A 15,982-nucleotide genomic window follows, 5' to 3' on the forward strand; every position below is an offset into this window, starting at 1 on the left:
AAATTAATAAAATATAATTATAGAAAAAAAAAGAAAAAAAAACTTATTTATCCTCAATTGTATGCCCCCAAATGTACATGTGTTACTATTGTAGTTTACTTCACACTTTAAATATATACCCGCTTTAAATGGATGTATCAAGGCCTATGGTGGGTACCCTTAGTACAAAGATGACTCCTATCCCCTGGGTGGGGAAGGAGGGAGGGCACAGGATATTTTCCTGTGTGACGGATCCCATTCTACTTCCCTAAGGCACTACTGTCACAGAGTCCCAGGGGTTGAGTTTCAGGAACACATCAAGCATTTTATTTCTCTCAGACTCAGGAAAGTAAGGCAGAAAGGAGAGTGTAGACTGAAATTAGGAAGGAAGAAACTATTTTTATAAGCTTGACTATGGCCCAGTGCTATTGTATTTCCGATGTAAGGCAGCAGACATGGGACAAAATATGTCCTTACAAAGAAACTTTATAGGGACCCTGAATACGTCTCGCATAAACTCTGCTTCCTCTTCCCAAAAGAAACAGCGGGGAAATAACTTGCGGAAGTTACTGAAAGAACCAATGAAGTCCCGGCAGAGTAATTCTTGCGTGACAGGTCAGTCAACATGTGAAAAAAGTACAATGTGGCAAGAAACCGTGGCTCTGTCAAGAACTTTGTGGTTTTTAAACTGGAAGCAATTTGTACAATGACTATTCTGACCACACAACTTCCTAATCTCTGTTCCCATAAAACTCAGGCAGAGGCCAACTGGAATGGTTTGTCTCAGCCTTGGAGACATCGCTCCCAGAGGAAATGAAGGGCTTTAAACACTGGAATCATTTCCGTTCGTTCTCAGCTCTTTGAGGGGAAAAATTCCTTTCAGTCAGTGATATCTCCAACTCAATTCCTGCAGCCTCACTTAGAAAAATAACAAAATCTGTTCCCTCAAACACTTTCCAATCAGACAACCACAGCTTCAGGCTTCAATTCCAAACATTTAAGCATCATAAAAGCCTTTCCTTTGCCAGAGGGTTCTAGAAAGACTAACACCTTTTTAAGGTTCAGACAGCTCTCTAACGAGTTACATAAAATCCACAACCAGTGTAAATGTCAAGTGTGAAAGGATGTGTTTGGGAGAGAGACCTGTATAATCAAATCTCTAGCCTTTCCATTGGAACTGCTGCTAAGGGGTCTCACGGAAAATAATAGGGCCCTTTTATGACACAAAGCACAAATGGTAATAGCAAGTGGCCTCTCAAGTGGAACCTCAGTGACTTTAGAATGGTTACCTGATTGCGGAAAGAACAAAAAAGCAGCACTTTTCAAATACATCCTCCCATAAAGGACTTTTGGAACTGCCTAAAAGAATATAAAGAAAAGATGGATTGCTGACACTCTTCCCTCCTCACATATATCTAAATGCTAGTGCAAACAGAAATGGTCCTATGCCACACATTCTGAAATGACAGATCTTTGTCCTGGACTGGTCTTCTAGGAACAGGCTGTATTATCGCTATACCTATCCCTGTGTTTTGTAATGTTCAGCTTTGGTTTTCTTGCTTTTTTCCTGAAAGGTCTTGGGGTTCATTCTCAGGACTCTGAACGTCTTGGTGGAGAGGGGATGGAAAGCAGTCAGCATCAAACTTCACACTGCCAGTGTGAAGGAGAAGAATGTCATTCACATCTTGACATCAAAACTTAAAGGTCTTAGAACCATTTAAATTACATATTCTAGGAGGATTTGTGAATGAATGATTCCATATGGATTTTAATTATTAAATCTAAGGAGAATTCATGTTGTATTTACAATCTCTGGATTGTGCTTTCATGGTCTTGTGGGTAAGGAGTTTCACTGATAACCTAATATCTGGCAGTTCAAATCTGCAGGCTGTTCTGAGGAAGAAAGGTGGGCAATCTCCTTTGGAGTTACTGACAGACTCTGAAAACCCATCGCAGAGAGTCAAAAATCCGGTGACTCTGATTCATGGCATATAACAATCACAGAAGACTGTAAATTAATATGTATGACGCCTTTGAGATGTGCTGCTGGAGAAGAGTACTGAGTAAACCACAGACTGTGAGGAGAACAAACAAGTTTGTCCTGGAGAGGATGAAACCAGGCTGCTCCTTGGAGGCAGGGATTCTGAAGCTTTGTCTGACATACTTTGGACATGTTGCAAAGAGCGTCCAGTCCTTGGAGAGGGACATCATGCTTGGGAGGGCGGAGAGACAGCGCTGGAGAGGAAGAACTTGGATGAGATGGATTGACTCAGTGACTGAGGTAATGAACAGAGTTCATATCTTCGGAGTTCAGTTGTCCATAGGGTTTCTATGAGTCATACTCGACTTGATGGCATATGTAATAATAATGCAGGTGGTTTTGGAGACGAGTACCGACCATCCCCTGGACAGACTTCACCTCAAGTACTTTGAGCATGTTGTCAGAAGGATCCAGGCCATGGAACAAGACATCCTGGTGGAAAGGCTGGGGCCAGTGAAAGAAAGGAAGACCCTTAACAAGATAGATTGATACAGTGACTCTGTCAGAGGGCGCATGTATATCAGAGATCATGAGGACACTGCCAGTTTGGATGATGCCATGATCCCTTTTTCACAGGGTCAGTATGAGTTATCGTTGACTTCACCACACCTGACAGTATCAGATGAATGTGTAAATTCCATGTTTCATTCTTCACATTCAACAGCTAAAACCACGTACTCTTTGTCATTGGGTAGTTTGACTCACAGCAACCCTAAAGGCTCAAGGAACTCTTCCCTAAAGGTCTCCAAGGTGACAAACCTTCCATGGATGCAGACTGCTCTGGCTTCCTTCCAGGGAGCTGCCGGAGGGCTCACACAGTGGACTTCACAATACACAGCAGAGCACGTGGACCACTTCACCAAAAACCTCATATAGGAAACTCAGAAATTTGTGCTGAATGAATTCACAATCCAATAGAGAAAGAACATATAGCAGAACAATCATTTACTCCCTACATAGTCCTAACAACTATTTGAGGAGAGATAAAAAAGGCAACTTCCCCACAACGTGGGTTTTTCCTTTTATTATTTTGTATTTCCTTTTTAGTAAAACTGAATTAATAATTAGAGACAGTAAGAAACAAAAAAGATGATTTTGCTAAAGGCATTAAAAACACTTAAAGTTTCTGTAACCAGAAAGGAAAAAGGACTATTAGTATCATAATATGAGAATTTTAATTGCATGTAAATTTAAACAAAATGTTACTGGCTAAGTTGCCATTTTGCTTCCTAACTCCTGTTCCCCAAGAGATTCCCATCTCATTTCAGCTGTGACTGTGAACCTGCAGACCCTGAAAAAAAAAAACACACACCAAAAAACCTCGCAAAACACCTGGTCATCTAATCAGAGCCGATGATAGATGGTGCTCCATACGGTCCTAGAAATCACACGGGAGGAGACGGCTCTCCTACGGAACCGCTGGTGCACTCTGGCCCCCAGGGTGGTGTGGGTTCTAGGCCTGCCCTAGGGACAGACCCCCAGAAGGCCAGAGGCCCCAAAGCACCTGACCCCCGGTAGAAGGAGAACAGAAAGAAAATTTCTGATTTAAATGTTATTTAAAATTAAACTATTACTATTATTAATTATATTATAATCAATATTACAGTATATTAATATTATTTACAATAAAATTTCATTTCTGATTTTAATTTGAGGGATAACTCAAATTTATAGTTATAACACAAAAGGAACTCGGTTTTGTTATTTTTGTAAAAGTGAAGTTATTGAGAAAAAGCAAAGGTAAAACTGGCGCTATTCTTTCTCTACCAAGGGCATATACGATCTTTTCCCCCTGATCTGTCACTCTATTTATCAGCTCTGGTGGCCTACTGCTAAGGAGCTGCGCTACCAAACCGGGTGCAGGCAGCTCCAACCACCAGCTGCTCTGCGTAAGGAAGACAGGTGAGCTCCCGCCCGGCAACTCTCCGTCTCCAAAAACCAACTGGAGGGTCACCTATGAGTCGGTCCCAACTTAGTGCCAAATAACAATGGCAGCATCTCTCTGTCTGTTTTTAATGTTAATTACTTCAAGCCATCTTGCCCATTTCCCTTTATAATTTCCAACAAGTGTTAAAACCACACTTGAATAAACCAAAACTTTACATTTAGGTAAACAGAGACTTTAGTCTGCTGCTGCGGCATCAGCAGATCATACGCTGTAACTCAAGAGATACTAACAACTATTGGCAGAATACAAATTGCTTCCTGCATGTAACTTCCAAATAACAAACTCAGCCGAATCATGTGAACCGAAACTCATTTTCTTTGTCATCTTTTCACTGCTAAATAGAGTCAAACACTTACATACAAACTTTGACCTTTCTAGAATCATTCTCCCTGTCCCTATTGAAATATTCCTTTTCCATGAACCTGAAGAGAAATGCATTTCTTTTCTTGATGACACATTTGTAAAGCATGCAGAATAGATTCCAACAAATAATGGAAACACAATGGCTAATAGTCTTAGGCAGGAAGGGAAATTTGGGGTGCCTGTTACTAGTTTTGTAAACAGTGTATAGTCCAAACAGAGCTAGAAATAATTGACATCACAAGTGATAGATTCTCTTACATAGGCAGTAAGGGTTTACCAAAACCCAGAGAAGGCAACAGCCACGAATGACACAGCATCTGAAGTTGTGTGGAATGATTAGTCAAGAGTCAGAAAGGAAAACCCGCAGTGGAGCGTTTCCTGGGGAAAAGGAAGGAGCTGGGGAAAGACTGGAGGGTGGAAGAGAAGTAAGAGGACAAGTAAGAGAGTGGGAGGATAGAGAGGCTGGCCTGCTGAGAGTTAAATGTTCGCACAGAATGGAAACGAAACTGCTGTGAGTCGATCTGGCACATGGAGGCCCTTTCAAGCCCAGCTCAGAAATTCAGTCTTGATAAGGAATGAAAGAACAAGTCAAAGGTTTGAAGCAAACAAGTGCCGTGATTAAAGTGTGGCTTTAAGGAGACATCTGTGGAAGGATCCAGAGTCCAAATGTTCTTCTTAACAAGATCTTGGGCTTAAGGCGGCTGTGATAAATGGCTACAATTTTAGCCCAGTGTCTAATCACAGCCCAGATCACACGGATGATGATTTCTTGGTGTTACATGTGTGCACTGTGAACCTAAGATGTGGTTAAGCCATTTATTATTGTATTCTTCCGGACAGTCATTGGGTAACTATTTCATGTGTCAAGCATGTGCTGAGCACAAGTGAGGGAGAAATGAAGGAAGTACAGTCTTTTGCTAGATAGTGTGTGCAATTGTTGTCACTGATAAACCCAAGGTCTAGGGAGGAACATGAAAACAAAAGATAAGTTATTCTATCCACTTTATTAAGTGCTGGCGAGGCTATTGAGAGAACAAAGAGCCTCATTAAGAGATACACAGGAAGGATATTGAAGTGGGGGCGAGCTGAGGCAGAAGGGAAAGGGAAAGCTTTGAAGATCTGGTGCTCATGACCTGAGTCTAATATGTCACTTATGAGCACAGAAGCGACATAGGCTGGGTTGACATATAAGTTACGTAAGGGTCAGGCTTTAGAACAAAGCCGACCTGGATTTGTATTACAGATCAGGTATTTCATAGTTTTTAGACCATGGAAAGTGACTTGTGTGGTTTAGGTATATCATAGAGATGGTGTTTACATCAATTTTAAAAACATTACAGAGATAAAGATAGATATGTAGCATCATTTATGTACATATGAAAAAGTCAGTGGTGTTGCTGAGTACCATTGAGTAGGAGTCAACCAATAGCTAACGATCCAGTGGGTTTTCAGAGGCACTGAACTGCACAAAAGATGATTACTCATCCTCGTCCCATGGCAAAGCTGGTGGATTAAAACCATGTGCCTTTGGGATTGCAGTAAAGCTTCTTACCTAAGCCTCTAATACTCACTTAAAAGGTCAACAAACACCAGTACTTTTAAGTAACTGAAGGGTATGATGTTTCAGTCAAAGGAAATAAATATCAACGTGCTCGTTATGAGTCATCAATGACTCAATGGCACTTAATAATAACAACAACACAGAGAGATTCAGTTGGCCCACAGGACAGAAAGCGATGCTACCAAAACAAAGGTGGGTGATTTTAATCTGTGGCCCTCAGGCCTGGTTTTAATTGGTTTTTGGGCAAACATTCTTGGTATAGCACTGGTCTGTCCATTTGCTGTACAGAGGTAACTCATTGTTGCTATGATGCTGAACACTGTGACACTGATATGTCAAATGCAATAAAGGTTACCCATAGTGGACAGCATTTCGTGGAGCTTCCTGATTAAAATAAGCTTGGAAGCAGGAGTGGCATCACTTCTGAAATAGCTTGCCTCTGGAAACTCTATGAACGTGGAGAAACAATGAAAGTTATACAGCTGTTCAGGTCTTCCATTCATTGGGTCGCTAGTGAGTCTATGAACTTGGAGAAATGATGAAACACAATATATATAAAAGACTATAAAATACATGGCACATGAATGAAACAAAATATAAGTGAATTATTATATGCAAACCACCAACAACAAAAATCAAACAAAAATATATGCATATTGAGTAATGGATATTCAGATCACTATCTCAATACACACAGAATTCTAACAGTTTCATGATGACTTCAAGCCTTTTAGTCTATGACTCATTAACAAAAATAAAAAGAAAAGAATTGTGGTAATAGTAGGCAGAAAACGGCAAATGTCTTGTCATATTTCAATGGTCTAATTGAAGAATACTTAGGGACTCCTATGTTCTAGGCCTTGTCTTTACAGATGTATTACAATAAGAACACTCACTAAATCAATCTACAAACTTACAGTTCAGAGGAGGAGAGGATCTTGTCAACCTGTTAATTATGTACACCAAAAAAGGGAGCTCTGGTGATTCAGTGCTAAGGAGCTGTGCCACCGATGGAGGTTCAAATACACCAGCTGCATCCCAGGAGAAAGCTGTCCTCTCATGTGACTTACAGCCTCTGAAAACCTGCAAGGTGGTCAGCTATGAGTCGGTTCTGACCCAAGACACGACCGCAAGAAGCAAAGCAAACCTTTAGTTATCATCCTATGTCGTATTTGACTTCGCTACTAACAGAGTTTCATTTTACTTCGCGCACTTAGGTTCTTTCCCCTCACTGAATTCAAAGACGACAATCACTTGTGAGAGTTTTTTCCTTTGCAGAAGAAGGATTTGAACTTCTGGTGGCACAGCCTGCAGGGGATGGTACTGCTAATTCTGTGGGTTCAAACCTATTGGAGTTTCCTCAGGCCAACTCTCTTCTCCGTGGATTTCCAGTCTTCCAAAACCTGCAGGATAGTCAGCTAGGAGATCTTTTCCTGCCTCCACGCAAAGAGTTAATTGGTTTTTAAAATAAGAATTCTTCAGAATGTAAGTGTAAGGAAGTGTATTTGCACACGATGTACAAATAGTTTGGGATAGTAGCGGAAAAGCTAAGATAGGAAATGTGTAGTAGTTTATAATGTGTAAACATTAAAAACCAAACAAACATAAATAAAAAACAAAACACACTCTGGATGCTTATTTTATAATAAGTGACAGAAAAGGTTCTTTTATCACTTATTCCTAATTTCTACATTAGATGAGTTCATTTTAGGGGCTTTAAAGAAAATGATACGAAAGCCCAGCTCACTGCAAAGGGGCCTCTTCTCACTTGGCCAACAGCAGAGTCCCGTCTTCCTGATACACTAATAACTCAGGTGCCTGGATTTTCCTGCTGTTTAATGGGACTTGGACAGCTCATTGTGTGTATATGTATATGTGTGTGTGTGTGTGTGTGTGTGTGTGTGAGAGAGAGAGAGAGAGAGAGAGAGAGAGAGAGAGAGAGAGAGAGACAGACAGACAGACAGACACTTGGGCAAAACGTCAGCCCCCGCTCCTGGCAAGGAGACAGGAAACATTTCCTCTCTAAATTTGGAGTGCAAGTTTGTCTTTCTGGAGTGGAGAGAAAGGTCACAGTCTTTCTGGGTTTCCACATGTGTGCAGTTAGCTAATGAGGGCTGGGAATTCTGAGCACAAGTAAATACAAATTGTTTAAAGAACAAGCCCAGTGAAACCATTTGCAGTCCAGAAATTCAGGTAATACTTTTTTTTTGTTCCTGAATTAAATCTAAATAAGAAAGCCTTTGTATGTTTCCTCATTGTCTGAAAAAATCAAAGACTTGGGAAAATCTCAAAGCTAGCAGGTTCCCAAAGAGATGCATGGACTCCAGGCCACAGAAGATGTTACTTGGCCAAAGCAGGACCAATTCATAGGTACCTGCAGATAGTAACCTTCAGGTTGACAAATCCCAGAATAAATACATCCATACTGAGAGGGATTTAATTTTGGTCACAAATGTGGAATGACAGACTCACCACTCTGTTACATTCTGTAGAAATTCCAACATGAACAGCCCAAAGGCACACTATGGCTCTGGTGAAGTCAAATAATTCTTTGAAAATTTCCAATAAGTAGGTTTTGCTTATGACATTGATGTCTGGAAACAGAACATCACACCTGAGACAGACGAATTCCAATTATTAGGGAAGAAATAAACTTGATAAAGAAATAAATGTAGCTACAAAGCACTCGAGGGCAGGGTTTAGATGGACTTGACAACTGATGCTTCAGATTAAACACAGACACTCAAGGTTTCCCTAAGATACAAATGAAATGGGTGTTTGGAAAGCTTCTGCTTAGAGTTAGAATGGGAGGGAGATTCGAGGCAGTTGGAAATTTACGGAGAAGAAATAATCTTTGAGGGAAAAAACCAGATTGGGGGTGGGTGGGCGGGAAATGGTCTTATCCAGCATTTGGATTGCTTGTTTGTTTCTACAAGAACTAGTTTCTGGAAAAATTAAAAATCTTGAAAGTCTTTTGGATTAAACTTTATCTTACTGTTAGAATCAAAGTGGAAAATCACCATTTACCCTCGGTATCACCTATCAGGAAGATAATGGCCCTCAAACACTTTCCACAGTGAAGTACAAGCTATTTAAAGGGAAGGGGGGAACCTGGGCAAGTCACTGGGGTGGAGTGGCCTCTTCAGAGGTCTCGGCCTTATCCCCACTGAGCAAACATTGGAAGCGAGCCAAAGAGGGCTTAAGTAAGACGCAAGAAAGCATTTCCTGTGGACCTCTTCCACATCGACCTCTCAGTAATTACTAGCCTCTTTCTGAATCCTGAGAGGAAGAGACATTTTGCCTCTTAATAAGAGCTGCATTTTGTCTTCCCATGACTACTCATCGTGTTTGCTGTACTATTTTCCTGTTAAAATGGATTGAACTGTTTCTGCCTTTAACACAACAAGACGACTAGAAGTTTCTCAACACAAAGGTAGTTCAAACTCTAAGCTATCAGGAAACTGTGCTTAACATACAGATAAGGAGGGGTATTTCTCCATGAAATAAAGGAAAAAAAAAATTTTTTTCGAAAGATTACTGTGTTCAAAGGTACAACCTCCATGTTTCCTAGATCTATATTAAGTGACAAAACAGAACTAGAATCAATATTGCCCATAGTGAGGTGGCAGTGGGTGGATAAGAATGTCTACATATTTCTTTCAAGCTGTCCACCTGTATATAAACACAAAATATAGTCCTGGGTTGACCGGTCAATAACATCTAGGATCATTTTGTCTATTACTTATAAGAACTATTTTAAGAGAGACAGTTACTGGGAGAGAATTAGAGTTTGACAGTTAGACACATTCGGGTTTGGGTTTCAAGGCTGGATAAAAGATGTTATATAGATAAGCAAGTTAATCAGCATTTCTTAGTTTCCTTTTTAATTGGCAAAATGGGCATAACAATTATTCTCTTGGTCACTTGATAACCACGTAGGACGGGTACAGATTCTTGAATACTGAAGGGACAAAGGTGAGCAAAAGGGGCTGGTTTTAACCAAGCAGGAAGTGGTTACACTCTGCTGAAAACAAATTCACCATCTAAACATTTCCAGCAGTGTAACCAAACAACATTCCTCGACTAGACAAATATGCCCTTTTGATAAGTTACAGGAATGTTCTAAGTGACTTATAGATTCCAATACACTGAGTAATTATTTGACGAAGGCATAATTGCAAGGCATGATATTAGAAGCAGATCTCCCAACACCACCAACATGGTTTGCCTGTTTTAAGAACTCCCACTTTAATTTTCCGACCATTCCTTTGCGCCCTCTGTTAAATGGCCATTCTCACCCAGAAAAACAAACAAAAGGCATTATAACAGATCTCTGCCCATGAGCTTCAATTCCATTTGACTTCTTTAGATATTTTGCATAATTAGTTATATTTTTTTCTTTATTTGGTTCATTGGCTGGATGGTTGCCAGGTAGTCAGTAGGGTGAAAAGTTTACCTTCAATGTTTAAGGGAATTTGATGAAAGATACATAGTAAAGATGTTAGTAAATCCTGATTGGATTGACTCTTGATATGACAAAAAGGCTGTGAAGTTATGGAGGTGCTTTATGTTTTCTTCTCTCAACAGATAATAAATTATCCTGCGGTTTTTCACATTGGCTGGTGTTTTTATCATGTCATATACTGTGTCAGCTTTAATCATCTATGAAGTTCATCTGTAAACTTTAAGCATTTTACCTGTAATTCTTTCTATTTATTCATTATTCACTTCATTTGACTTATCAGAAAGAGTACAACTGTTGAGTCTAGGGTAGGAACTTACGAAGGATATGTGAGGAGTGGAAAGATTGTCAGAATTGGAGGCTATGATAGGATACGGATGGGAGAAAATTCAATGGCCTAAACCAGAAAGGAATGCTAGGGGTCTGGTGGGTAGAGGCACACATTTCAAGTCAACCAATCTCTCCATGCGAGAGAGAATGACACTTCTTTTCAAGGGTAAATCCTCTAACAAGGATTTTAAAAACTTCTTGGAACACAAGTGTCATAAATATCTTATTCCTATAAGGCACATGTGTGTACAATATATAATAAATATTTAAGGCAGTCTTCATCCATAAAGATTTACATCCTTGGGGAGCCTACGGCCAGTTCTGCTCTGTCCCACAGAATCACTAGGAGACAGAATCGACACAAAGACAGTGGGTTTTGGTTTGGTTTGGATATTTCATAGGTTTAAGTTCACTGTACTCAAAACAATGGTCATAAACTGAAAGAGACTGAAAAAATGGTCACTTTTTATATGGGTATCAGGAGTTTTTTTTTTTTTGAGATTTTTTTTAAATTATTGACTTTCATTCTTTAAAAATCATTTTCAAATTCATTTGCTTCTCTATCAACAGACATTATACGAATCATAATTTCCTTAAGCATGATATACAAAGATTTCTGATCACTAGTCCCTTGCTACTAGAAAAATTTTGAAATCTTGAGAAACTTTATAATCACAATTTCTAATAAATCAAAGCTCTGTACATTATAACATATAATTCTCCTCAGAGGAAAAAAATGATTTCTTTTCCTTTTCTCTTAATAAAGACAATTAAGGTTTCACTTTTAAGTCTTCTAATGCATAGGGAGTATGGAAGAAGATGCATTTGAACTATGTTATTAGTGAAGAATATTGGATATATTATGGACTGCCAAAAGAATAGGGAGTTCTCTCTTGGAAGAATTCTAGTCAGAATATTTGTTAGAATGATGACAAGACTTCATCTTATATAATGTGGATATGTTATCAGGATTGTCCAGTGACCACAGGAGAATAAAATCGTTGAGAGAGAATCAGTGAAAATGAGGAAGACTTTCAATAAGATGGATTGATACGGAGGCTGCACATTAGGACCTGAAATACACAGTGTGAGGTAAAGAACTGGGCAGTTCTCCCCGTGTTACACACAAGCCTGATATGATCCACTTGAAGACAAGTAACAACAATGATGAAGTAAAAGTGCCCCAAAAAGGAATTCCAAGGGCTCTTCTATTCCTCATAGAATTTTCTCCCTTGATTTCATTCGGCCCATCTGAAAATGGTTATATTTTTTCACATTTTTAACCCCAACACTCAATGTATCCTTCAACATACTAAAATCTCTTGTCTGGTTTAACACTTGACTTCCCCACAATGGCTCCGCCTGCAGAGTGGTCATAGCTGCATCTTAAGTCTCTAATGATCCCTTATTAAGACAAATAAATTCTCTAATCTGCAATTAGATGAGGCTCCAAACACATTTCATGAAGACAAGTTTCTTCCCATTCAAGACTTGCCGAAGGTGAATGAACAAGAGGTCTAAGTAGATATCTAGGAATTAAAAGAAATTGGCTCTTTTTTAAAAGTATAGAAATTAAATGTAAGTTTCACAATTTTCATCAATCCTAAAAAAAAGGGAAAAATATCAGTTCTAAGGGCCATCATATAAAATAAGACCTTTGCCATTATTTATGGATAAAGATATCATAGAGCTCATTTATTATGACTTACAGAACCATAACAAATGACACATTCATTTTTCAAGTTCCATTTAGGGTTTATAGTTCTTGTTTGAACTATGTGCATAACTTTTTCATATTCTAGGTTCTTTTTTAATTTCCTCGCTAAAGGAAAAGAAGAAAAAGTAGCTATTGAAATAACAATATAATTAATGAGCAGGTAGATATTCTTAATCAATAAGTCAGCAGTAAGAACCATGGCAAGCATCAGAAAAAAGATACTTTAATTTTGCCTTAAAATGCTTTTAATATGGTTTCAGACACTAAGGAAACAAAAAACTCTTTAGACTTTAGATTTTTTAAAAACTTTGACTTCTAAACATCATTACTGAATGAATAGCATAACAAAGCATGAACAAAGAAGCTTCTTTTTCCCCCTTCTAGAAACTCTCCAAATCAATTAAAATGAATTCCACCATCTGCCGCTGTGACAGGATATGCATTCCCTCAAAGACATCAGGGTTATAGGCCTTGGAAAACAGACTAAGCTGTCATAACAGCAACACCAAATCATAAGAAAGAAATGTCCTCTAAGTTCTTATATGTTTTGGCAATTGACAAAGCCAGTCTCAATGCTGCTTTGGCAATCTATGGAACCTATATTTCTTGAAAATTTGATATATATACACTCAGAATTACCTAACGGAAGCTATGTAGAAGCTTTGATTAATGTGTTTCCTATGCAAAGAAAGAGAGGAAACCCCTCAACGGGACGAACTGGCATGGTGACCGTCACAATAGACTTGAGCATGACCTGAACATCACAATGGACTTGAGCATGACCTGACCATCACAGTGGACTTGAGCATGACCTGACCATCACAGTGGACTTGAACATGATACAGAGGACGGGGATGGCCAAGGATCACCAACACATGCCCTGCCCAGGGGTCATAGCTGCATCTTAAGCCTCTAATTAGTCCTTATTAAGGCAAAGGCACTCTTTAAAATCAGCAATTACAAGAAGCTCCAAACATATATTTCATGAATACACATTTCTTCCCAAAGTCTGAAGATTGTTTCTTTGGGGTCTGAAATCATATTAAAAACATCTTAACACAAGGTTAATGAGTATTTTTCTGATTCTTGTCATTGTCCTTACTGTTGACTCTTCATAAAATTTGTTGTTGTTGTTGTGTACCCTACAGTTGGTACTGACCCATACCTGGACCTCTGGCGGGTAATCTCACGGACAGTGCTGGCCCATGGCCCATCGTTCTCCCACAAACCACACACTTTTGAGATTGCAGCACAAATTCTTGCTCTTGCCACTACGCCACTAGAATTCCTTAATAATACTGCCTTTTTTTTTTTAAGTAAAGGAAATGGGAAAGATCTGCTGTGCAAAACAATTGTGCAAAACAATGTATATGAACTTTGTAAGTAAACCAGTATAAAACTAAAAAAAAAGGATTTTAAGTAAAACAAAAGAAATAATATTGCTATTTAAATAGCTACAATTTGTTCTTCTCCTTTATCAAGGATATAAGAGCCTAGAGTATGAAAATGAGAAACTATGCACATAGTTGGAAAAAGAACTATAAATCCTAAATGGTTATTTAAATGAGCATTGAGACTGGCTTTGTTGATGACAAAAAAATATAGTTACTTCAAGGATATCAACACAGCTTCGGTGGCCTAGTGGCAAGAAGCTGTGCGGCAATCCTGAAGGCATGCAGTTCGAGGCCAGCAGCTGATCTGCGAGAGAAGGATGGGCAACGTCCTCCTGTGGGAACGACAGTCTCTGAAAAATCAGGTGGAGGGTGAGCTATGGATGGATTCTGACACTAGGGTACACAACAACAACAACAACAAAGGACAGGGCAAGGTAAGCTATACTCAACTTGACAACACATAACAAGAATAGAAATCTAAATTCAAGATTTTAACACAGCATGTGGCAGATGTGGCCGTACCTTGAACAGACTTTATATATATATATTTGGAAGCAGGAGTGGCATCCACTTGCTAAACCACATGCTTCCAGAAACTCTATGAACTTGGATAAATGTCAATAGTTGTAGAGGGGCTTCAAGATTATTGTTCATAGGGTCGCTATGGGTCATGCTCAACTCAAAGGCAATCAACAACAACACAGATATATAGATAGAAATAGAGATATATAGATATATGTCCTTTGGATATGTAAAGAGAGCTAGCTATTTAAGGTGTTATATAATACTCAGAAGTAAATTAATGTTGTTCTTCAGAAGTTATTCCTGACAGTTCAAAAAAAGTTATTCCTTACAGGTCAAAGTGGAAAAATCTTTAAAGGAATGTCTTTATTTTTATAGTAAAAAGAGTATGTAGAATATACTTATATTACATATTATCTCAAACAAATAGTTTCCCAATGCACTTACATTACATATCACCAATGACTGAAAATAGTTAACTTCAGACCATTGAAAGAGCTAATTCTACACTAATAGAATCCATATGTTCTGTAAGAGTTACAAATGTTTACTTGTGAAGAATACTTGTGGGAAATATATGTGTAGATATCTGTTACATTCTCAGTGTTTTCACACTCCCAGGGTATAGATATTGGGCCATATTTGCACTTTCCATAGATAGGACATCAAAAGTTCCTAGAGAAAGTGGCAAAGCCTTTGGTATTTAAGTACCATTCTGAAGGGTCCTCAGTACCTTGATAGCAGACACTGTGTTCCACACCGATTCTGATGCATTCTCGAAACAAAAACAGTCATGAGAGAGAAGGCAGCATACGGTTTTTCTGTCCAGACAATGTTCAAAGGAAGTGATGACGTCACAAAGTGTGTTTAGATAGGAAGAGTCAACCGATAGCTATTTTCCTTTCTCATCCATTATTGCTAAGTGCTCAGTCACCCTGGGATTCTGTTTCATCTCAGAGATGTGTTTCTTGTTGCGTTTAAAGTGTGCTACATGAGTGAGTTCAGTTCCAAACTTCATTTTTGTTCACTAACACATTAAATTCGAAATGTCGGAGGAAAAAGTAAAAGGTCATTGTTGTGGCTGTCCATTTGAGTTGAAAAACAGGGGTCACCTTTGGTTCCTAATATTAATTAAAATCAAAGCCCATTTCTGTTAAGTTGCTCTAACTCATAGTAACCTTGTAGAATAGCGTAGACTGCCCCAAAGAGACTCTAGAGAAGAAATACTTAAGAGAAGTCGCTCTGGTATATTCACACAATGGAATAATATGCTGCACTGAAAAACAAAGAACTCATAAAATATTATACAAAATGTTCCTGGAGGACATTATACTGAGTGAAATATCTCAGTCACAAAAAGACAAATACTGCATAGTACCACTGTTGTAAAACGGGACTGACATTGGGATTAGGGGAAGACTGAGAAAGATGTGATAAATAATGTATACTGCATTGAAACAGATAAGGGAGAGAACTGTTTAAAAGGGATATGTGATTAGGTATTATTGTCATGACAAGAGTCCAGAATGAAGGCTGCACAGCGAAGTGGACTTGGGGAGAGAGATTGTATAACAATGGAGGAATTTTTCTTTTACTTTTCAAAGAGAAGAGTGAACTGGAGGGGAGGTTGGGCAGGGAGAAAAGTGCAACAATGAATGAATGGAA

The 15,982-nt window shown here is 38.8% G+C and overlaps 1 protein-coding gene across 8 annotated transcripts in view; it reads right to left on the reverse strand.

Moving 5' to 3' along the window:
• The window catches only part of RBMS3 (RNA binding motif, single stranded interacting protein 3), an 844,595-nt gene that overhangs the window by 563,533 nt on the left and 265,080 nt on the right, over window positions 1-15,982 (reverse strand). The gene's annotated exons all lie outside the window — the stretch shown is intronic.

The sequence above is a fragment of the Elephantulus edwardii genome, unplaced genomic scaffold (assembly GCF_000299155.1).
Source record: "Elephantulus edwardii isolate Elephantulus edwardi_28Jun2011 unplaced genomic scaffold, EleEdw1.0 scaffold00091, whole genome shotgun sequence".
Classification (NCBI taxonomy): domain Eukaryota; kingdom Metazoa; phylum Chordata; class Mammalia; order Macroscelidea; family Macroscelididae; genus Elephantulus; species Elephantulus edwardii.